The sequence below is a fragment of the Macaca nemestrina genome, chromosome 2, assembly GCF_043159975.1.
Source record: "Macaca nemestrina isolate mMacNem1 chromosome 2, mMacNem.hap1, whole genome shotgun sequence".
In the NCBI taxonomy this organism is placed as follows: domain Eukaryota; kingdom Metazoa; phylum Chordata; class Mammalia; order Primates; family Cercopithecidae; genus Macaca; species Macaca nemestrina.
The window spans coordinates 166,482,778-166,508,122 of NC_092126.1; positions in this window are offsets into that span (position 1 = coordinate 166,482,778).

A 25,345-nucleotide genomic window follows, 5' to 3' on the forward strand; every position below is an offset into this window, starting at 1 on the left:
AAATTCTTTTCCTTCCACTCCTGAAAGGTTTCAGAAAGACCTTAACAAATGCTTACACAACTTACTTAGAAGTTTATTTTGAGATCTTCTTCTCCAAGGTCATCATTTGGTATTTTACAAAAGAACAAGATATTTAGATCATACGCTGTTTCTTCTCTCTTGCTTGTTAAAAAAGAGTCAAACAACCAGCTAATCGCTGAATGCTAATACATCTCTAACTCACAGCAGTGAACATATCTCTGTAATTAAGTTAACTGAATAAGAAATGATTTCTACAAACATGCTAATTGGCTAAAATTTCCAGGTAAAAGCCAATTCTCCAAGAAATGGTTGAACTATGAAATTGTTGTCAGGTAAATATTTTGGTGGTGTATAAAAATTCATCTATGGTAAATATTTTATTAATATGTTATAGTTTGTGGATGACAGTACCACATACAAATATTTACCTGTCAAAATACCTGACACGTAAATATTAATATGCCTGAATAACTGTAAGTTAGCTTGGACTAAAACAAAAATAAAAACAAACAAAAGGTGCCAGAGGCAATAGCTTCTTAAATATCAAAATACAGAATATTCAAAAGTTATGGGAAATGTGACAATAGTGTAATCCAACTAAAATAAGCTATTCGTAGACTGTAGGGAAGTGCTTACATTAAGACATCACAAGTCAGAAGAGGGAGTTATGGTAATAAATCCAAGAGACCAGAGGATAGGAGACTTAATACCAGTTATTAACATCCAGTGAATATTAACATTTGGTGAATAGGTGAATAGGTGAAAGGGTGGACAAGGCCAAGTATAAATTTATCTTTGATGTGATAAGAACATGAATGACAAAAGACAACAATTTTATCAAACCGGTCTAAACATGCTGGATAATTTCTTTGGAAATTAGTTCTTGAAGACATAACTAGAAAAACTATTATGCCTCTATTTTAGAATTAAGTAGGCTATGTTGCAAGGCTTATAATTTTTAAATTAATTCATTTTCATTTAAATATTAGCATGGGATTAGAAGCTGATTGAGACAAAATGGACACCGTTTGAAAGAAGGAGGGCCAGGCAGTGCTACACGGGGTTAGTTGGCAGTATCGTTATGATGATTTATCTGTCAATGATTTACGTGGTGCAGGACAGGCAGTGTGTGACAGCACAGTCTCTGATTTAGAGGTTTTCAATCTAGGTTAGAGAAAACTGCAGTATAACATTTATCAGCTGATGTCAAGTCTGAAATGCAAAGTTTATTGGCATTTATGCCTCTAGGTTTGGGGAGGAGATAGAAGTAAAAAACTTGTAAAGGAGAAAAGCCTTGGGCAATGGGCCAAAGGAGCATCGTGGTAGGGGAAAGGAGGTCAGAGAGGGAGCAGAAAGCACTGGAAGTAGCTCAAACAAAGTGAGCTCCTCTGCCCAAAGCAGCACCTCTCTACCTGCTATTCACTGTTTGCCTGACTCTAGAGAGAAGATACTGGGAAATTCACACTTGGTAAACAAGGTCACTGAAGCCCTGAAAACTTTAATATGAAGTTTGCTCGCCATGATGATTGATAGGTACACATTAATAAACTTGTATTTGAAAAACAGTGAAAAGAGCTTTGCTTACCTTTCAGAGGTGCCACTCTCATGCTAGCAAATCCAGCTGAAACAATCACCAAAAAGAGTAAATGCAGCAAAATACTAACAGATGATATTTATGGAACATTTGATGTGGGCCAGGTGCTCAGCAAAGCTCTCTATCACACCTTTAATCTTCACAACAAACTCCGACAGAAACACTATTATTATTGCCATTTTGCAAACAAAGAAAGTGAGACATGGAGAGGTTGGGTGATTTTATTTTTTATTTTTTATTTTTTTAGGTACATTTGCACCCTGGTGGTTTCAAAGCAAAGACAAGGCTCATTGAGAATAATGCTCTGATGGACAGGAATGATGTTTTTATTTCTTTTCTATTAAACTGTCTTTCCAAAAAAGAACTTTTAAAAATATACAATGAGGGGACAACTTTAAATTTAAATGTGAAACAAGCAAAGATGAAACAGAAAATGGACAAATTGAAACAGGAAAAATGGTAAAAATAGGAATTGCACACAAGTCTGGTTGGAGTTCCTAGAGGAAGGTTCTATTTCTCCAGAGTGTTCTGGAAGCAGAGTTGCTTACCTAAAACCAGTGCACTGTTCTCACACATAGCAATGCTGACCCAGGCTGTAGGCTGTAGGCTGTAATACCTCCTTGTTTGAGGGACTTAATTACTTGTTTCCAGGCATAGAAACAAAGATGCATTAACTGTGTCATTCAAAGACAGTCATAAAGCCAGTGTGGGGACAATAAAGGTAAAAATGTACAGTGCTTTTTAGGTTATAAGCAAGCCAAAGAGGAACTATGCTGAGAATGCCCACAAAGCACTTAAGTGATATTCAAATTACATTTGTGTGACTGTTTCTCCTATGGGAATCAAGTATTCTTTGCTATGTCTCCAGCGTTTCATACAGTAAATGCCATTGTAGGAATCTGATAGATACTCATTGAACTAAACCAAAAAAGATCAAAGAAAAATGTTGAATTCTTGGCAAAAAATGTTTAAGCAATGGAGATAGTAAGAAACAGGTGCATTTGTGGAAAAGTCCCTGGGGAATGCTCTGAGGTGCATGCACACAGGTGTTGAGAAAAATCACAAAGAGATTAAGGAATTATGTAAAAGAAAATACGATTTACACCAGGTGCAGCGGTTCACACTGGTAATCCCAGAACTTTCAGAGGCTGAGGCAGGAGGATTACTTGAGCACAGGAGTTTAAGACCAGCCTGTGCAACACAGCAAGACCCTGTCTCTGCAAAGTAATAAAAACAAAAATTAGCTCAGTGTGGTGGCAAACACCTGTAGTCCTAGCTACTCAGAAGGCTGAGGCAGGAGGATCATTTGAATACAGGAGTTGGAGGCTGTAATCGGCTATAATCGTGCCACTGCACTTCAGTCTGGGTGACAGAGTGAGACCCTGTCAAGCAAGCAAGAAGGGAAGGGAAGAGAAGGGGAGGGGAGGAGAGTGGAATTAAAACTTAAGAGGACAACTTAGTAATGCTTATGGGGAACATTGAAAAATCATACTCTGTTAATCTTTGAACGGATGAGGACATATCCCAGAAATAATGGGGAGACATCTGGAGACAGGAGACTAAAAACAGGAAAAGACTGCACATTTTTAGTGTGATGTGACACCCAAAAGACTAATGTTATTTTTGAATGCAGTCTATTTAGAGCATTTCGTCAAGGAATAGAGGGTGACAGTTCCACTCTCAATGACATTCATGAGACCTATTCTAGAATGCCCTTTTCCGTTTGGTTTGTCTGACTACCAAAAATAAGTAGACAGATTGGAAGGAGTCCAAAGAAGAGTTTCACAATTGATTAGGGAAAGAAGCTGACTTATGGGAAAAGTTTGAAAGAATTATGTCTATACAGGAGGGTGTGTATATATATGTTACAAAGCCATAAATGCCTTTTGGAGGAAGAAATAATTTACTGAGATTAAAAGGCTACAGGTTGAACCGTACAGTGAAATGGGTTTTGAAAAGAGAATTTGGATTACATATTGGATGGAAATTACTTGGTGGTTAACGGCATCTAGATGGCATTGATTTGGAAGTAGTGCGTGCCCTGATGTGAAATGCTGAAACATGTCTTCCACGCACATTCAAGAGAGGAATGGAGGCAAAATAGGAGGTGAAGGGATTTGATGTCACTTTAGACACTTTCCATCTCAAATCCATCACATTCCACATTGTAGCTGTGTGTACCGTATGCATGTTTTACACTTAATTCAAATGTAAGCTGTTTTAATCCTGTATGTATTAAGATACTTAATCCCTTCCCCCTCTTTTGAATACCCTTTATGGGAAGCTAAGGTGGTTGTAAAACAGTGTTTACCAAACTATCTAGAAATACTCCCCATTCTTAAAATGGTTGTGAAAATAACTCAAATATCTAACAAATTCAAAACAATATTAGCTAAGAAGTTATTGAGACATTATGATTGCATTTATGGTAAATGTGTGTACAGAGTGTTGTATAGATACTTTGCAAAGAGCCGTTGCATGTATTTCTTGATGAACTTGAAGCACCTCATTCCTTTTGTTAGATTGTTCTCTCCATTTGCTTATAATAGGCCTCCACCTCACAATATTGAGACTTTTAAGAAAAGTAATTTTAAATTTAGCAAGGGAGGTAGATGGCCTAAAGGTTAAGGAAAAAGAAAAAATAAAAAATGAGCACAAATAGTAATAAGATACGAGAGTCAGGGTTTAGTAATGAAGTTCACAATCAATTTTACAAGTTAAGGACAATAATGCTCTTATTTGCCTTTACACACTCATGACTGACACTTATAGACCATACAGACATAATAGCTTGTGTTCTAGAAAAGTTCTTTTGTATTTTTTTTTTAACTATCCAATTTAAAAAACTCTTAATCTTATCAGAGAATTGACAGTTAAAATAAAAATGTTCCATTGCTTTGTTTCCTCTTCTGGGCATATAATCAAAATGCCATCTTTTCCCACCCTTTTCATTGCCCTTTGCTGAACTATTCTTTCTATGTATATTAAATTATTAACCCCCACATAAAAATAAAAAAGCCAAAAAGGAATAGGGTTCCTCCAGCAAAGCCATATAGTGCTCACACTGATTGAAAACGAGGCATGGAGGTTGAGTTTTCTGTTTTGCTGTAGATCCCTATGGACATTTCAGTGGTTTAGGAAACAGCCCAAAAGGTGGCTCAGAGTTTAACAGCTGTAATCTTAAGTTGAATTTCTGGTAAAGATACAACTATGTATGATATATTACAGTTTTAGTAATCTTGAAGGAATTTGGGGCTAACATGTGTTTTGCCAATTTCTGTTCAGTTATCATCTATTCAATCAGTTTATATGTTTCCTTTGTGTACTAGCACTGAATCAAGTTTTGTGGGGATACCGTGAGGTAGACTTGTGCTCTATCCTTCACTAATCGCAGTATGTTTGGGGAAAAGAAACTAGAACGATTAAAGTAATTCAAGGGTAATATATTGCAGCAGAAATTGCTAATGGAAAATGCAATATTAAGGAAAAATGGACACATTCAAGTTTCTTACAGAAAGTCCCCAAGGAAAAATGGTGAACTACCATGATTTAAGGTGGGAAAGTAGCCATAGGAGTAAAAACATGATGGTGAAAACACATGGGGGAATATGGAAGAGACCATGATGGCCACTGAGAAGGGTCAGCTTGAGGAGCTATAGCATAGGTTCTAAGTAAATAGCAGAACCCCATTATTAGGTATTCTTTACTAAATCGTCTTTGTCTCTTTGTTGACAACAAATATTCTCATCCACTCCTGTTTCTTTTTTCCCACGTTGAAGCAGCTTGTCCCTGGGCATATGTGAAACTGCCTCATAGCTTTAATACTATAATAGTATAACAAATACTTCATTCTTTTTTGGAAAGGGTTCTCATTATAATAAAAGCCAATCTGTACCCCATAAAGCTCAAAATCTTCCAAAAAGTAGATGTTAAAAGCATCCAGTGGATGAGAGAATACTATAATCTTACTTTGACTTTTACCCACACCCCCAAAGATAGAGCCTCCCTCTCAATGCCGATAGCACTAAACTCCTTTCAACATTGAGTAGGTACCTACTTGTTTTGGTTTGCCATTTAATTGATCTTTGAGTTTTTCTTCTCAATTGGATATAAAGTTTTAAAGACTGAAATAGGTTTTACACAAGTTAAATACACAGCAGATATCATAAAACATATGTTTAATTAATAGATTTATGAGATTATGTTTTGCTTCCTTTTTTGTGGATGAGGCAGGCATAATTGTCACCTCTAGAGGCAATGTGGATGGGCAAACTTCATTCCATTTCATACAAATGCACAGGAATCAACCATGTATTGACTTGCTTCACTGAAGTATTTCCTATGATGACTTTGACTTTGTCCTGACAACCCTACTAAAGCTAGTCTGTGAAAGCCGGGAACAAGGTGTCTTATTTCCTTTGTAGAGAGTAATAAATGATGTTCACTAGCACACTGCTTTGCATACAAGAAATGTTCAAGAAATGGCAAGCATGATGATGATCTTTTCCTATCGCAGGGGAAAAAATCAAAGAAAGTAAATCTTTTGGTTGATTATGCTATCTTTAATGCTTTTATAGATTTTATTTCTTTCAATCCCTCTGTCATCTTCTGATGCGTGGTTTAGATAAACTCTTTGAAACAGCTCGTTCATGGGCATATGTGAAATTACCTTGTGCCTTCAATATTGTTATGATAAATATTTCACTTTTCTCTAGCTTTGAATTCCTTTTGGCATATAGATTTCTCCTTTTCCTGAGTCATAATATTGTTATAGAGTCAACAAACATTTGTACACACTCTTCTTCATTTCTCCGCATATGTGTAATAAAGCCCAGTTTTTATCTCAGCTACGAGAAGCCCGAGTGACCCTGAATCAGCTTCATACAATATGAAGTTCATCAGGTTTAAAATGGAAGCTTTTCCTCTTTCCTTTACTACAAACATTCCTTCTGTGACATCACCCAGAGATGGTTAAAAAGTTGTTGCACTTGCTCACTGCATGTGATACAAACTGTCACCTTTAACTGCAGCACTTTTCTTTTGAATTAGGAAAGAATTTGTCAATGAATCATGGAAGATTTGGGTATTTATTGTGACCTGGGAGTAACTAGAAAAATATACAATTATATACCTAGGAAGGTATCTATACAAGAAAATAATTTAAAGAAAAAGAAATAAAATATTTATGTTCTTGGAGCAAAGGAATATAATTTCAGTGACATTGTTGCTATTTCACTGTTCACCTCATGCCTTGACTGACAGATGAAACGGTCTCCTGTCAATTTGAAGTGGCTCCTCATCTGGAAAATTTCCCTTTGCAGTGAAATCTCTGGCAGGTTTCTTCAGTTGCCTTGGTGGGAAGGAAGCAAGCAAGATTACAGAGAGACAGAAATACCTCCCATTCCTTCAGCTCTTCACTTGAGTTATTTTTCTTGTATTTTCTGTTTTCCTTTTTGGTGGTATTGATACTGTATTTTTTTCTTACTACTAAGTGATATTCAGTTTCTGAAAAGCAGTTAAAATGAGCCCACTACACATTCATACGATATACAAAGAGAAGAAGGTTGTAAAGAGGGTTAGACACTGAAGAAATCTTTTTCTTTAGCATAAATAATGCCTTTGTAGTAAGTAAAATTTATTTCAGGTATTTGTCTTCATTTTTGTGACTATAAAATTCTCTATGATTTTATCACCATACAATGTATTCCTGGAGCAGGAGGTTCTGAACAGAATTTTAACTTGTCATTCCTAATGTTACTTAACCAAATGGTGTCTCACAAATTTCTACATAAGAGGCATTTGTGAGTGGCAGTCTCATTAGGAGAAGGGAGTGGAATGCTAAGACACTGGCCTTGAAGCTGAAATGTGCATGGGGTACACACCTTTTTCACTTAGATTCTGTGTTTCAGAGAAATGGGATGGATGTGGCCATGATAGAGAAGCAAAATAAAGTCACTGGGAGGAGTCTAAAAATACCTTATTTCTTCCAGCAAATAAGGCTACATGTGTTTCAAAAGGTCCACAGGGACAGGGCAACACCCGCTTCTTAAAGTAGGGACCCTATGCTTAAGTATCATTTAGGGCAAGTTAATTACTTTTCAATTAAGAATTTGGCTTAGATTATGGAATCAGTAGCAGCTACATAGTTTATTATAAGGACTTAGTTGGAAATAAATGAGAAAAAAATTGTAATTATCTTGAACATATCCAAGAGGAACTGTGTATTGCTTAATACATCCCCAAAACAGATTTTTGTAGCCTAGCTACATTGCTGTTGGTGGATAGTTTTCTGACTGTAGCAGTGGCTTCAAAAAAAATAGTCGTTAAAATGGTTCAAACACTTTTTCTAGCCAGAAAAATGCTACAAAAAGTGGGTCTTTTCTAGAATGTCATTAACAGATACTGACAAATAGTGGAATGCCAGTACAAACTGTACCTGGTGAGCTCAATTCGATACTGGGAGACTGAATGCACTTTTTAAATTCCTCTATCATCACTGCAATACGCACAGCTCATATTTTTCTCCAGAGAACTGCTTGCCAGGCTCATTTGCTTGTACTGCTATACTGCTTTTTTGATCTCTAACATAAGAATTACTTAATGTACATATAAAACTATAAGATCTTCCCGACTTTATCTCATTAATCTTCTTAACTAAACAAAACCAATTTGCCTTCTTGATTCACCTTTATCCCTCAATCAAGAGCTTGTTTTCTTACCTTCAGCTCTTTTCCCTTAGTTCAACCTTAGTAGACTCGACTGTCACTCCTCATTCCCCTATGCTGTCTTTGTACCACTGCCACCAGTCGCATAGTTGAGAACAGAGTTCTTACATGTTTACTGACACACAAAAGGCCAGATCTTTTTGTTTTTAATTTAGCAGATGTTGAGATTAGAAACATGTCACCTTTGCCATGCTACTTTTTTTTTTTTTTTTGGAAACAGAGTCACCCTCTGTCGCCCAGGCTGGAGTGCAGTGGCGCGATCTTGGCTCACTGCAAGCTCTGCCTCCCAGGTTCATGCCATTCTCCTGCCTCAGTCTCCCGAGTAGCTGGGACTGCAGGCCCCCGCCACCAAGCCCGGCTAATTTTTTTTTTTTTTTTTTTTCAGTAGAGACGGGGTTTCACCGTGTTAGCCAGGATGGTCTCGATCTCCTGACTTCATGATCCGCCTGCCTCGACCTCCCAAAGTGCTGGGATTGCCATGCTACATTATTATTAGTGGTGTTTGTTTTAAAATACCAATATTCCTTGATTCTGCTCTCACAAGGGGAATGTTACCGTATAGGACTCACCAGTTCTCCTTATGAGCCTTCCTTGCCTCCAGGTAATATCCAGTCATGGAAACAAAAACATAAAATTATAAAAGAGCCAGAAGTCTTGGCGGCAGATTTCCCAGAGAAATCCTGAGAGTGAATAAAGGCAGTCAATCCTGACCCCGTTTCAGTTCTTTCCAACAGAAAAGCACAGCCCTACGACTTTTCATGATAATTGCTTGTGCTCTCTGCTCACATTTGTTTTCAGGGGGAAACGTGGAAATCCGGCCCAGTTGCTGAAGCCCTCATTTTATATACTCCGTATTTTCTTACCTGTATTTTTCCTAGACAACTGTGCTGTTTTAACCTAAAAAGATCACTAACACAGGAATGAAGACGTCCTTAGAGAAATCACAATCATTATCTTCTCGATTCATTTTCTTCTCCCTGTGATGGGCTACTTTGGTCAGAGTTCCGGGGTTGGAAGTGACATTTACCCTGGAAAATGGAGAAATGCAAAAAACCGTGTTGAAGAAGCAGCAATATCCCATAAAGGTACAAATGAAATTTTGTTGAGAGAGCATATAAACCCAAGGTCTGTGTGAAAAATAAAGAGAAGTGGGAAGAAAACTTGTGCAGGTCTACTCAGCAAGAATATGTAAGGATTTATCAGAGCTCATATGGATTCTTTCTGCAATTCAATAATACTGTCCACTTCTATTCTGAGCACATCTGAACTCTTGGGTGCAATGAAAACAGGGGAATCATTCTTCCCTTCGTTGATGGAATTTTCATGTACTCTTAGTCTGCCTACTAACGTGAATATTCCATTTACGATATTTATTCCTTTTTCTCTGTCTCTAAATTCTTCACTGCATACACAAAAGTAACTTAAGGATTTTATTTTTATTACTAATTAGGTGTAAATCACTGACTATCATAACTCAGAGTAAAACTTCTCTTCAGAGTCTCTTCCGCCAGTTAGTAATACATCTGCCATATTTTGTCTCCTTAATCGTAGTGAAACTAATTTGAATTTTTCTCATGAATTATTTATTTTTTTTCCTTAGTAGAATGTAAGCTTCATAAAGACATGACATTTGCTCACCGCTCTGCTTTTGACTCCCACTCTTTACCAAAACACTGCTGGCACCTAATAGGCGCTTCATGATGGAATGACAAGGGATGCATCCATTAATCAATTAATTAGATACTGTTCGATCTTCCTAGTCAAAGAAAAATCATACTTTACATAATTTTCTAAAATTCTCAGTGTAGAAGTTCTGCAACTTTTAATTTATTTTGTTTTTATAACTTTAAGTATTTTTTCCAGTGAAGACCTAATTGAATTTGGGTATATCTAGTTTATTCACTTAATTTCAAATGAAGTCTTATCCCTATTTGTCCAATTCCTGTAATTCATCGTGACTTTTTCCTCTCCTATAATTGTGTACAAGTAATTTATTTACATTTTACCGCTTGAAATGACAACATTGTTGATTATAACTCAGAACCCAGTGGCTTGAGTCCATTCTGTCTTGATGCTTGAGTAAGTTTCACTCAATCTCATAAAAGCTTTATCTCATTACATTATATTTCACTGGAAAACAGTATGAAGGATGCTACATAGAAATGAATTATATTTAAACCTTTGATTGAAATGCTCCATGACTGTGTTCACATAATTTCCCTATCTACAGTACTATAAAGAGATTCATTTGACATAGCATTTCTTTTGTTTTCAGTTTAATAAAAAATTCTCTAAACTTTGCATATATTACAAAATTAAGGCTGTTTAAGGTTCCAAATGTTATTTTGATGTGTGCTGGCTTTCAAACAGTAAATAATTACTTTTAAAGTGAAGCCTAGTGGTCTATGTATTTTTTGACCAAACCAATTCACTTCAATATAGTAATGTCTTCGAAGTATGCAAACATCTAATTCCTGATTACACTATCCTGACCTTAACTAATCATGTTTTGTATTTGTATCCACTATTGATAATGGCTATAGGTATCCACCTCCTTTTCTTAACCCAGTAGGAAGGACTAATATAAAATGTTTCATTTCTCTTTAAATCAATTTTATTTTTATATTGCAATAGTGAATGGAGATAATTTGGTAAGTGTAATTTACAGAAAGTAAAATGTAAGCATCATATTGGCAATGGCTACTGTTCTTTTCAACCAAACTTTTTATCAGAATAAAGATATTTTATTTTGAGTTTTGTTTTCTCTTAGTGCTCCTGTCCAAATATATGAAGACTGAAATAAATAGTAAAATATGTTTGATTGAAAAATTAGAGGAATAAGCTAAAAAATCAAGTGGTTAAGATAATACATTAAAACCAGCCACTTCATAATCGAAAGTTTCAAACCTTTAAATAAGATAATAATCATAAACATAAATCAATGAAAAGGCTATAAATTATATACAATGCAAAGTTTGGACCTTGATGGATGTTTTGAAACTGACTGCAAGGAATGTAGCCTTTAGGGTAGACCCACTGATAAGGTCAAACCAGTGCCAGGTAAGAAGTGTTGCGTTTAATCCGAGGATGCCACCTACTGAAAGAGAACTTCCTACCCTCTCTATTTAAAAGTATTGTTGACCTCTGCCACTGTCACACCCTATTATATGTGCAGCATATGAAATACATGGCTGGAATAAAAGGGCCATCCTCAACCTTCAAATAGTTCAAAAGAATTTGGAATAACTTGCTCTTAGGTCTTTAATAAATTGCTTTTCCTTTTTGCATATAACTCTCCTCAAATACAGAAAGAGGGTAGACCACATGGCCTCTAAGTTTCTTTTCTTTTCTTGATTTCTAAGTTAGAAGCAAAATGAGGTTATGAAGGAATAGCTTGAATGCAGTATTGCCAGGAAGTTTGCTTAGGTCATCATTTTACCCCCATATTTCTAAAAATGGTTGTGAATCAAATAAGGCAAAACCAGGCTTACTCAGCATTCTATTAACTGGACATTTCTATTAACTAGCATAGAAGACAAAAATGTCTTAGTTTCATGTTTTAACTCCATGTTTAAAAAACAAGAGTGGAATAAATATACTAATATTAGAAGATACTAAAAGCAACATCCAACCTTTGACAAAAAACAGATTCAACTTGATTTGTTATTCCTTGTATTGAGATAATATTGAGATACTGCCAAGGGATAGAAGGCATTGTATGTCACATAAACTTAAAATATATTGAGTTTGCTTGTTGTAGTAAGCATATTAAATTCTAAATTATTAAAAAACTTACAAGTAGAATATATGAAATGTTATAGCTACTAATCTAACTCTGGATAATCAACCCCTACTAGGGAAAACTTTATTTTTATTTTGGGTTTTAAGATGAAGAACTAGAAGCAGTAGGCAATGGAGTGGTACTCCAAAATCTGGAATTCTCCTCACAGGCACCGGACCAGGTTTTCATTCCTGACTCTCTTGTTTAAATATTTGTTATAAATGTGATTTGTTGGCAAATATTATGGCTTTATCTCTAAGCAGCAGCCCGCCCATCAATAAAATGAGAGTAAATGTACTTGCTTTACAGGGAATTCATGATGACTAAATGTAAAAATTGATGTAAAAAATTATGTAAATGAGTAAACTACTTAAGTGTCATTGAAAATGTAAGGCAGCATTATTTCTAAATGGCTCATAATATTTGAGCCCTAATTACTGAAGTCATGTGTTTGCAGTTCTTTTCTTTGGAAGTGTAATTAAGTTGCTTCTTCATCAAAACATATAAAATGAATTTATGTATCAAAGCTTCATCCCATATTTGTGGAGAGGAAGCTTTCTATTTAAAGCATTGTGAATTGTGAGTAAAGATAACTTTATTGAAAAAAGCAAGTGCTTTTTTTTTTTTTTAAGTCAAAGATGTGTTTCTAATAGATGGTAAGATTTAGGTGGGAATATTCTCCTTTTGTGTGTGTGCTAAAGCTCCGAACACAGTGCGGATACTCAAGAAGTGATTGTTGATATGGAATTTGCCGGGTGAATCAGAAGGAAAGGCAATTGACAACTCAGCCCAATCAGTACAATTCTATGTTTTATTCTCTGACATAACTGGTGAACAAGTCAAATTATCTTCCTGTTATGTTACTTGAAAAGTCTATTCTTAATCGTCATATGTGTGTTTTCATGTATTTCCTCTTTTTAAGTCTCTTAACTATTCAGACTTGAATCCATTGTTTCTTATGCACTAGAATTTCTGTTCTTCCTCCACATGTAGAGTTGATAAATTTGTTTTATTTAAAAGTACTTAAGTCAAACTTACCACGGATAAAGTAAAATCATATGTTTCCAGTCATTATACTTTTTTAAAATGAAGATGCATTCAGGATTTAAAAGCCTTAAAAATTTTCTGAGATTGGCATGATCATTCTCAGATCAAAAACAAAAACAAAAACAAAACAAAACAAAACAAAACACTAAGTATTTAATAAATGACAGCTCTTATTCTGTGTCAAGCCCTATGGAAAGCGATTTATGCATATAGTATTTTACCATAATTCCTAAAGTAAGTAGTATTGTCCACAGAGAGAGGTTGAGCAGCGTGCCAAATGTCACAAAGGTAGGAAGGGATGACTGCAGGATTTAAACTCAGGTCAGCCCCCAGAGCCCATGTCTTTAACCTCTGCACCATTTACTGCCATCATCCCCAAAAGACTGCTCACGTGGCATGAGCATGGACCCTGGAATAGGTTCCCACAGCCCTTAATAGTCCATCATCTTCAGTGAAATCCTGAATGTTCATCTTAGGAAGATTTTCATTTAACTTAAATTTTTTATCCCATATTAAATATTGATGACCCCAACTTGGAGGAAATTTTACCTCCATGAAGATATGTGATCCTTATATCCAATTGCATTTAGTTTTTGTGAAACAAACTTATATATAAATTTTATCTTGCTAACTAATTATCTGATCTTTTACATACTATTCAATGGGAATATTACATGAAAAACATTGTAGATATACTGAGAATAAGGTAAGAACCTTATTCCAAGAAACTTTAAATTAGTTACATTGATTCACATACAATGACAAACAACAATACAATGAAGAATGGAAAAGTGCTGCAACCCAGATGTAAGTCATGGTGTTCTCAAGAGGCATGCAAAGAGCATTTAATTCCAGCTGTTGGCATGAGGAAGGCTTCAAAGATAGAAGAGTGATAGAGGGATGCTTTGGCTATTTGATGGAAAAAGAAGGGAATTCCAAAATGAAGGATTGAGACCATCACCACAGAGTATTTTCAATGTGCATTTTGGAGAATGGTAAATGACTCAATGTATTTAAAACATGGCATTCATGGAGAGTTGTTGGGAAAGGCATGCTAAAGGGAAACTAGTCATTGGAGTGTTGACTGCAATAGTGAAGTAATTTGCACTTGTTTCCATAAACAGAGTGGAGGCATTGAGAGGTATTTGATGGTGGCCGTAACTATCTAACCTTCATTTTAGGACAATAACAAAGGTAACATTGTGGAAGAAGATTTGAGGACTGGAAAGGTGAGAAAATTTTGCCCCAATTCAAAAAGGACAACAAGGCCTGGCACAGTGGCTTACACTTATAATCCCAGCTCCTCGGGAGGCTGAAGCGAGAAGACTGCTTAAGCCTGGGAGGTCAAGGCTGCAGTGAGCTATGATCATGCCACTACATTCTAGCCAAGGCAACAGAGCAAGACACAGCCTGTTTTGTTTTGTTTAAAGAAGGACAGAAAAAAAAAAAAAAAAAAAAACCTTGCAATGGCAGAGGGAATAAAATAGAAGAGACAGAAGGGAGCTTGCAGAAATAAAATTGAATGAAGGTAGTATGATCATTGTGCCTTCAGAAGCTTGTTCATAATCACAAGGCGAAGTGGATACATGTAGTGTTTCTATGTCTTTCCACTATTTCTCTCCCACCCCAGCACTATCACTGTAACCTCCCCAAAAGAGACATTAAGCAGTGAGGCTGTCAATTTACCGGAAGAAACTTTTTCATAACATCATTTAATTGTAATTAGAATAAATGCCCCTACCAAGGAAAGTGTTTATGAATTACACTAAGAGTGATCTGGATAGGGTGGAACTGTATTGATTTTTAGCTTGTATTTTCCTGCCTTTTTCCCTTAGGTCACACAATATGTGTACCCCTAGTTCAGCATGTTCTTTCATCAAGCCAAAGACAAAAGAGAAAAGAAGATGCTACTGTCTCTGGACTCCTCACCAAATCTGTTTGCTCTTGATAAATAGAATGGTGAAGACCCCAAGGGAAATCCCCTTGTCTGTAGTTTCTGCATTGCACAACTTCGGGGGCACAGTTCACAGAACAATATGATAGAATACCATGTAAGAGCTTCTCCTGCACTCTCCCAATCTTGTTCTTGAGCTTTCACCCTCTCAGGCTTACCCACTATTTCTGCTCTTCTCCTTCAAGTTTTCATCTTACAGTGTTTACTAGTAGTTTCACAACGCAAACCCTAGTAAATCATAAAATCACTCACAGGCCAAATAAAAACAGTAGCTATTTTTGATTAAGCACTGGGCGAGGTATGATCTGCTTTAGAAGTCCTACTTCTGTCTGCCTCCCAATCTTTTGTTTGTGTGTTTCAATCAAGACATCTGCTGTCTAGTGTTATTTCAGATAATAATCTTAATATTAAGAAATGATTCAGAGTAGCCAGCCTTACCAAAGCCAAAAGGCAGCATACATTCTCTTAAGAGAAGACATAATTAAGTTAAAGAAAACAGAGAGTTGCCATTTTTTAAGAGTGAATATGTGTGTCCAAATTACTTCAATTACCATAACCACATCTTTCCAGAACAGTTGGCTAATATCATGGCCTTCCTCATTAGGATTCAACCTCACAGTTGTGAATAACAACTACACAGAGAAAAACAAAAACAAAGAAAACTGAAGGAGAATCCTATATTTTATTGTTAATCAAGTGTAACCTTCTTTACTTTTTTTCTTCTTTGTCCCTCCCTTCAATATTCCAAGACTAGGAAGATAAATAACAGCAGGTTTAATATTATTGACAGAAGCCTTTCTGCTATGTAAACCTGATTTTTCTACAAATGCGTTATGGCCATTGGGGACAGTGAGAGCAAGATTGAAGATTCATTAATATATCCCCATAAGCAAAGAGCAAATGAATCTCAGGCTGTTTCTCAGAATGTTTGGAATGACTCACTCAACCAGCTGTCTAGATCCCTTCCGGCTGGAAATATCAGAACTAGAATTGAATAATCTCATATTAAAAATGAAGAAAAAGTACAAATTTACTCTGTGTTTATATTGTAAATTGGCATATCTAATTGCAAATATACTGCAAATACTTACCTTATTCTGATTATTACATAATTAAGTATTGATTCTGTGTGGGAATACTTTATTTTGTTTTTGGACTGAATTTTGTGGTTATGAAAGTTATAGAAGATTTTGATACGAGGTGACATTTCTATTGGGTCTTTATTTCCAAATGCAATAGTGGTACAAGATGGCAGCCTCAGAAATTGACTTATTTATTCTTTCCCCAGCCACTTGCAATTAAACTAAACCCAGACACATTTTTGTGCTTCATCTCTATTTTGGAGAGGAAAATGGTACATATGACAGGACATAAGAACTGCCATCTGGTCCCGGTAATTCTTCCACGTCTTGTTTATCTATTAGGTATAGAACATCTTGTACAATAACCACGATTTGATCTAATAGTTCTCATCTGTTTCTCTTGTCCGTTTCGAAAGACATTTAGCAAATGAGAATCTCCTTAACATTTTCCTTAAAAGTGGGCAAACAAAAATCATTTAATATCTCAGCCTGCTATCTTCCCCCATAATGACCAAACAAGAATTTATGTTCTTCCGTGCTCTCTTTTGACTCTGCAGCATACCTTCTGTCTCACATTTGTCACCTGGGTCCACAGTCCTATCTGCTTGTTCCTTCCATTTTTTTCCTGCCTCATGTTGCCAGTGAAGAATTAACAAATATTTTTGTGGCTAAGAAATTACATTTTAGTAAATGCAAAAAAGCTAAATAGATGATAGAGGGATTAAATTGTAGATATTCTTTTTATTTGTTTCTACATTTTTTAAATTATCATGTATTATTTTTGTACCTATGGTAAGTGTTGTGAAGGATAAAATGTTATGCAAAGTGAGTGTAACAGTGTACTGAGAGGAGCAAGAACTAACTTAAAGCAAAGTGGATTTTTTTTTTTTTTGGAGTGAATATATATATATATATATATATATATATATATATATATATATATATATAAAGAACTCTTATATTGCTATAAACAAATTTTTCTGCATGTATTAGTTAATATCATGAGTCTTTCCCATCATGAATCTTTCCCATCAGGACTCAATTTCAAATTAGAAATCAGAGTTATAAAGGACAAATTTAAAAAGACTCCTGTTTTATTTTGGTTGGTTTGGGGCTTTCTTTTTTTTTTTTTTTTTAATTTTGTTGCTAAACGACATAAGGTATATAACAGGACAGCCATAGCAATCTGGAAAATCTGGGAGGACTTATTTGAAAAAGTGATTTCTGGTCTTAGATCAGAAGGCTGAGTGGGAGAGAATGTTCCAGCATAGGGAACAGCAGTTTGAAAGTTTTGAGGCAGAAAGAATTGCATTTCTGAAAACTAAAAGGCCAGTTGAAACACAGTGAACAAGTGGTGCAAAGTAAGCCTGCAACAAGAGGCCGGAGCCAGGTCATGGTGGGCCTTGCAGGCCATGGTAAGTATCTTGGTGCGTATCTTAAGAGTGATGTGGTGCCACTGAAGAGTTTTAAGCTGCTAGCTGCAATGTGAACAAGGACACCAAACCTGCTGGAACAGCATTTTTAAGGTTAAAGTTTAACCCCAAGTTTAACTAATGGAGACAATATCAGGAGCAGGTGCATTTGTATTCTAGAACAGCCAACAGAGATTTAGCTAGCCCAGATACCAGACTTCAGGAGAAGCCCCTACCTTTGATATGCGGGGCTTTGAAGCTGCATGACTGGGGAGCAGTGTGTAAGCAGGAGCAGGAAAACAACAGTAATATTATGAGGCAGAAACTGGGCCTCAGTCCTAGTCAGTATTTTGTGGTGGTAGGTAGGACCAACCTCTCCTGTCATTTGGGACTGAGGTTCACAAATACATGATGTCTCAAGTAAGTAGTAGAATTCTCCACTTTAAAATATTCCCGTCTGGGGAAGCACAAGCCCCTCTTTTGGAAGGACAAGGGCCTGAAAATCAAGCCTTGTGATGGTAGTTGGTCAGGAAGGAGTACCTTGACTTTAGGGCTTTAAACTCAAGGTCTTAGCCCACTTGCAGGGAGCTTTTCAGAAGACCCTGGGGAACCTTTTTTGGAAAAATTAACCCTTACCTCTCAGCAACAGCATGCTTGATGTTGTGTATCAAAAAAAGTTAGCTGGGCATGGTGTTTCATGCCTGTAATCCCAGCGCTTTGGGAAGCTGAGGTGAGAGCACCGCTTGAGGCAAGAAGTTTGAGAGCAGCCTGGGCAGCATAGCAAGACCTGTCGCAAAAAATAAAAAATAAAAAAGCAAAATTGGCCAGATTTTATAATAAGCTGGTTATGGGGTGCTGGAAAAAGAGAAGTTATAAGGTCAATTTCCAGATTTCTAGCTTGAACTTTGTGGATGGAGCTTCCTTTCCCTGTAAGAAAGAATATTTGGGAAGATCCAAATTAGGGAAGCAAGATCATGAATTCAACTTTGGATACGTGGAGGAGGCAGTCAATTCAGTGGGGTAAAGGTCAGACACAATGTATCTTGCTTTTAGTGCAGGCAAAATGAAAAAAGCCTCTTATCAGGAAAAAAACAACCTTACACATTTACTAACCATAGTCAGGAAAAGATTGAGGCCTAAAAACAAAGGCATCCTCTCTCTTATTCATAGCACCATTGTCATCAGAGTGTTGATAGGTTCTCTTCAGCCTCTTAGAATTCTCTCAAGTAATTTCCTTCAGGGTTGTCATTTATCTTCTGAGTCTCAGCCTTGAAATGTGTCAGTAGAGAAAGCATCCTAGAGATCCCTTGTTACTCTTGCATTATGCAAGCATAGATCTGAAGACCAGATATGACAACTTAGTAGCTTTATTGAAAATGTTGTCATTTTTATCCAAGCTCCAGGTCACTCTTCTCTGTCCACCAACAGGGTTTCATGAGTTTGAGGCTGCAGGAGCACTAAAAGCTTCTGACTGCTCCCTTTATCCCTGGTCTCTCTTGGCCTGCTGCACCCTCATCACTTACTCACTTGCCCCAAGCGTAGAAGTGCATCTGCCAATAGGGAATGAGCTATCATGTGCAATGTGTTCCCCAAACACGTCTTCAGGGTCTTTCGGGTGCTTTACTATAGTTTTGATATGTTCCCCGGATGAACTGTGGGGGGGTGTGTGTGCATGTGTGTGTGTGTCTGTGCTAAACTATAGTGCATACGCATTGATATGATTTGTTATCTGAATGAAAAGATTACTCTTCTGTAATGCAATTTTCAGATTTTTAATATATTGTTTCATTCTTTGACACAAATCCTAAGTTTCTTAGCTTTAAGAGCACTTGAAGAGACAGTTCGAGATATTTATTTTCTCTGTGCAATGTTGAAAGACTTGATTGATTGTGGTAAGACAGGTTTTGAAATGGATATTTTAGTAACTCAGTTGTAGATGTCAAAGCACTTATGTATATGTATATTGTTCAAATGTCTGCTGCATTTAATAAAAATTAAAGTTTTTAGTGAATAAATATTCAAATTATATGAAAACATTATGTATAAACCTATTATTTTTAAAATGTGGCATATAATTGTTTAAACAGTAGTTCATTTAGGAATCTATTAAAAATATTTATGAAAAAATGAGGTCATCAAGTCAAAACTTTTATATATCTTAAAACTATTATATATTTCTACATGAAAAATGGAGCTGAAAAGACTGTCACAAGCAAAATAATTTAAATATTTTATCTTCTCTATTTTAATGTCTTTTCTTTGTGCAGCATAAAATAGTCCCAGAATAAGTTGCCAATCAAACATCATCTACTCACCTTAACTAATGCATGGAAAGACAGGTAGGATCAGGAAGACCATTTATTCTTATAAGACGTATAGTCATGTGCTTGGTTCAAGTGAACAGGTCTTAATTAGCAGAAACTCTCCAAGTGCCTTCAATAACTATGCTCCTGCCCTTCCAAAATTCAACAGAGAGCTTGTGAAGTTCAAAGTAAAGGCAGTTTTAACAACCTCAAGTCTTCAATTTTTGAAAGATGATTCAGTGGTAACTTTAGTTAACTGGCTAAACTTCAGTCTTAAGAAATACAGAGTAGGCAGGAAGAAAGTATAAGTGTCTTTTGCATATAAGCATTTTTTTCTTTTCCATGATTGCATCCAAAGAGAATTAATTTTATCCTTGAAACCCCGTCTCAACTAAAAATACAAAAAAATTAGCTAGGTGTGGTGGTGGGCGTCTGTAACCCCAGCTACTTCACGAGGTGGAGGCAAGAGAATCGCTTGAACCCAGGAGGCAGAGGTTGCAGTGAGCCAAGATCACGCCATTGCACTCCAGCTTGGGCAACAAGAGCAAATCTCTATCTTAAAAATAAATAAATAAATAAAAGTTGTGTAAGTATATCTTGTTAATTGAGAGAGCATATATAAAAACTTGTTATTGATTTGATATGTGGAAGGACAGATGCCTATTGATCCTAAATACATTGAATTGAAGAGTTGACTTGCAGGTATGTTTCTTTCTAATGGCTGACTATTAAAACTTGTGTGAGAAAAGGCATTCGGAAATGGGCTGATGTTCTTAACGCCTCACAATGATAGCAGAGCATCAGATTAGCATTATCTCTAGTCTTAGAAAAGAAATAAACTAACAATTTTCTAATATCACTGTATTTGAAAGAACAATTTAGACGATGAATGGTGAATCTACTTGAAATTCACAAACTACTTTGCTGTATCAAGGTTTTAGTTTTTAGGTAGGTCACATTATATTCCACACAGCATCTTAATACACGGTGTGTCTTTGTCATTGTAATGTGGATGACATTATTCTGACTAAACCAGCACTATAATGGGGACCTATGATATATATGATGAAACTGTAAATTCTCTTCATAGGTTTTGAAAGGGTAATATTTGGCTTTACTTTATACTGATTGTATGGTCAGGATCAGATTAAGACCTTTGAGAACGATAAATGTTAAAGGCATTATGATACCTCCTTTTCTACCCCAATATGTGCTTTACTTTGCATCTTTTCTTGTCAATTAAATAGGAAATTTCTGCAAGTGTGAAAGAAAGCCAGCCACACAGCTGCAACATCAAGCCTCCCCTAATCTTCTTCCTTTATTCCTGCCTTCATGACTGACTCAGAGTAAAGTCTTAATATTATTTTGCAGCACATTTCTTCCATAAGTGGGTCTTCATACTGATTTTCTTTTTATTTTATTTTGATTTTAACTTTCTATCAATAATAATAAATCTAGTTGTTTTATTAGCAGTCAAAATTTAAGGCATACTGTTAATCAGCAACTCACAACAGTTTACAAAACTTATTTGACCAAAAATAAATAGTGATAGAAAAAACAAGTGCCACAGAAATTTGCCCCAATGCATGACCTGCAATTTTTTAAACACAAAATCATCCTAAGTGTTATGTTTTTGGAATAAGAATTTGGGATGATCAACGCAGTGATCAGAAAACCAAATACCACATGCTCTCACTTCTAAGTGAGAGCTGAACGATGAGAACACATGGACACATAGAAGGGAACAGTACACACTGGGTCCTATCAGAGGGTGGAAGGTAAGAGGAGGGAGAGGATCAGGGAAAATAACTTACTGGCAATAGGCTTAATATCTTGGTGATAAAATAATCTGCACACCACACCTCCACAACACAAGTTTACCTGTGCAACAAACCTGCACCTGTACCCTAGAACTTAAAATAAAATTTAAAAAAATAAATTTGGGATAATCTGTGAACGTTCTACTTCATTCCAAGAATGAATAACAGAAAGATCCTGAAGAATCTTTGCTACTTGGAAATCTTAAAATCTTACTTTATTTAAAAAAAAAAAAAATCTTACTTTGATTTTTTTTTTAAATATATTTTTTAAAGACATTTTTGACATTTTATCACTTCTCTAACTCTAGGAGGTACAGTATGGTGCAAACAGTAGGAGAGGGATCTACTCTAAGATTTGAAGAGCCTAAACAAGGATCGGAGTGGAAGGCTGGATTGCTGAGCCACATAGCTCCAATTCTCTTCTCGTGATCCCATCCCACACTAAATTTCCTCTCCTCCCCTTCCCTCTCTTTTCACTTAACTCCTTACCTTTCTCCTCCTCTTCCCCCTTCTCTTGTTTTCTTCTCTTTCCTCTCACACTAATTGTTCTTTCATTTTATTCTCTGCTTACTCCCTTTCAAGTAGAAAACTAAGTTAGTACCATTTTTAGAAAAGTTTCCACTTTTCTGACTCTTGCCTTTAAACACTCTCCTGAGCTTTTTTGTCATGCTTCTGTTTAGCTGAAGCTTTGAAAGTATCTCTTAGCAAGGCCCTCCATAACCTATCTCAGGTTTTTTTGTTTTCTCTCCTTTTTATTTGAGAATAGTAAAGATTGCTTGATATATTTCAAGTGAGACGGGTTCCCTAAACTCCTAGAGTTTTATTTTACCCTTACAGATTTGATTGTTTTAACATATCTTAATAGAACACAGTAACATTGGCTAATGAGTGCTATACATGCACAGTAATTGAGGGCTAACTTGGTTTCAATCTCATTAATAGGATCATATACTGACCCAGCTTTTTACAGTTTGTAAATAAAAAGCAACTTATGAAGGTTCTTTCCTAGTTTATTGTTGCCATAAAATGAAACCCCAGCCAGACTATGTGGACTATCTTTGTTGAATATTCAAAAGGAAAGTGGTGACCCAAACCATTTCTCTCTCAAAAAGGAATAGGGAATTTCTTTAATGTTACAGAATGATAAACACTAATATAGCAATTACTTAGTAATGTTCTCAAATATCCCAGTCTATACAGTAATGTAACATCTATGAAGCCCTGGAAAACTGTCCCAGAGTTTTCTCCTGTTCTCTGGAAAGTGACTAGGAAATGTGCTCTACTGGGATCTGGCAATTGGCAAGCCCTCATTTCAACAAAGAAAATCTAAATTTTCTTTATGTATCTCAGATTTTGTCAGTGTTTGAGGTATGAACCATGCCTGATTTATTGGTTCTAAGTGTAGCATTGAGCAACAATGCAACAAGGAACAGAGGGTAGAAGTGAGCTGAGGCAGATCTTGAGAGCAAATGAAATTTCTTATTGGTTGAGTCAATTTTCATTAAAGAAAAATTACAGGAGAAAAATTATTAATGAAGTTTCCAGTAGGAAGCATCTCAGAATAAGCTCTTGACATTTAAAAAAAAAAAAAATCTTTTTTTAATTTTTGGTACAAAGGCCTGAAATCAATTCTTTTGGATGTAAGAAGACTTCCAATAGCAATAATAAAATCAAAAAGCAAAACCATATATGGAGAAAAGAGAAAAAAAGAAGTTTCTCCAGTTATAAGTTAGCACAAAATATTCATAGAGTCATTCAATATATATCTCAGTTAGCTGATACTCCATTGTAAATATATTAGTAGGAAATTCAAGAGACCATAATAAATAATTCTTAAATTGCCATAATTAAGAAATAGTTCTGAAATTACTATAATACCATCCCTGTAAGTATGCTATGACCATCTTTATTTTACAAATGGAAAAGCAAATTCTAAGAGGTGCTTATCTGCCTATATAAAATAATCTGCTTACTAAATGGCAGAATCAAGATTTGAACTAAAATCTCAATTCTAAATTCCTGTATTTGTCCTCAGAATCATATTGTCTAAACAAACAGAGCTACAGATCAAGTCAGTGCAAAATAAATGTAGTGCAACAGAATATTTCTTTGTTTTCTCTGCACTAATGAAAAACTAAAATATTTTTAGTGCAAAAATATTCTTTTGCACTGATTTCTAGCTTCCTCACAATCATAATGTATAATTATCCTTCTGTTGTTATTGTTTCTGTTTTCAATATCTGCCACTTTGGAAACCAACTGTGTAAAACTCTGTTCACTTACTTCCAAATACATAATTAATTCTAAACCTTTATTGATTTTGGTTTTGTGTGTTTACTTAGAACAATTCAATTGGTCCCACAAAGTATACAATCATCTGATATTTTATTCAGAGAAAAAACAGAGTAACTATGAAAAGCACCCATTTGGGTCTTTAGGTCTTATGGTTTAGATTCACCTTTTTGCTGAATAAAATGAATACTGAAAGAAAATGGAGGCAGAAAATAAAGAATTAAGGAAGAAAAGTGGAAAGGAAGAGAAATGCTCAGGATCCAGACCCTCGGCTAGAGCTGAGTTAAAAAAACTCACAAAAAAACTGAGATTTTGCTTCCTTTTCTCCTCCTCTATGGTCTGTCCCCCATGCCAATGAGAAACCCCCAGCTCCAGAACTGATATCCTCACTCTCCTCACTGACTCAGTGAGGCTCCCACTCCCATCCTATATCCAGTGTGGCATTGCTATCTGCCCTCTGGGAGACTTGAGTCAATTCCCACTTTCTGCCTTTGCTTCTGGTCAAAAAGAATGGGGAAGATACTAAGGATGGGAAAGAGATAATGATGGAAGATGAAAGATCTGTGAGAAAAACATTCATGGAGAAACCTGTGCCCTGAAAAGAGAGAGAATGAGGGAGACATAGAGACTGTTGGGGCTTTAGGTTTGGTCAGGTGGTAAAGGCCTAGAGTTCTGTGGAAATACGATGGAAACTTCATTTTCATAGCATTTGTTAAGCATGTGTATTTTCCAGAGCATGATTAATGTGTCCTTGGCAGGGAAAGCTGATATCAGCACAATCTCAGCATTACCACAGGGATATGAATAAAGCGTGAATCAGGGATTAAATGGGGGACTTGCTAATAAATTTGAGGGAGATATATACTCTGACTAGAATGGGTCATCCTCTAGATTTAAGCAAAGAAAGTCAACGAAAAAAACTTCAAATAACGTCTTAAGCAAAGTGGTGGCGTGATTCACGGCAACAGGGGATTTGTTTATGTGAAATTGTGTGTAAGAGTGAATACCCAGATAGCCTGTTGAAGAGCGGCTGCCCTGCACACAGTTCAAAGTGGCAAGAAGCATAGTGTCCAGTCAGAGGACCTCATGGAGATAACTCCAGGCCTGCCCTTATTTAGGATTCAGCTATTCTTCTCTCCACTCTCCTCCTCATCCATTTTCCCTGGTCCTTTCTCCAGAGTAATTTATTTCTTAACAGTCTTCTACCCCGTATCTCTTCATTGTTTCCCCTTATTGCTGCCAATAATTCGCTGTCCATCCTAACTCCAAGCCAGTCTCACCTTTCTAGAAACTAAGGGATTTTTCACAACTGCT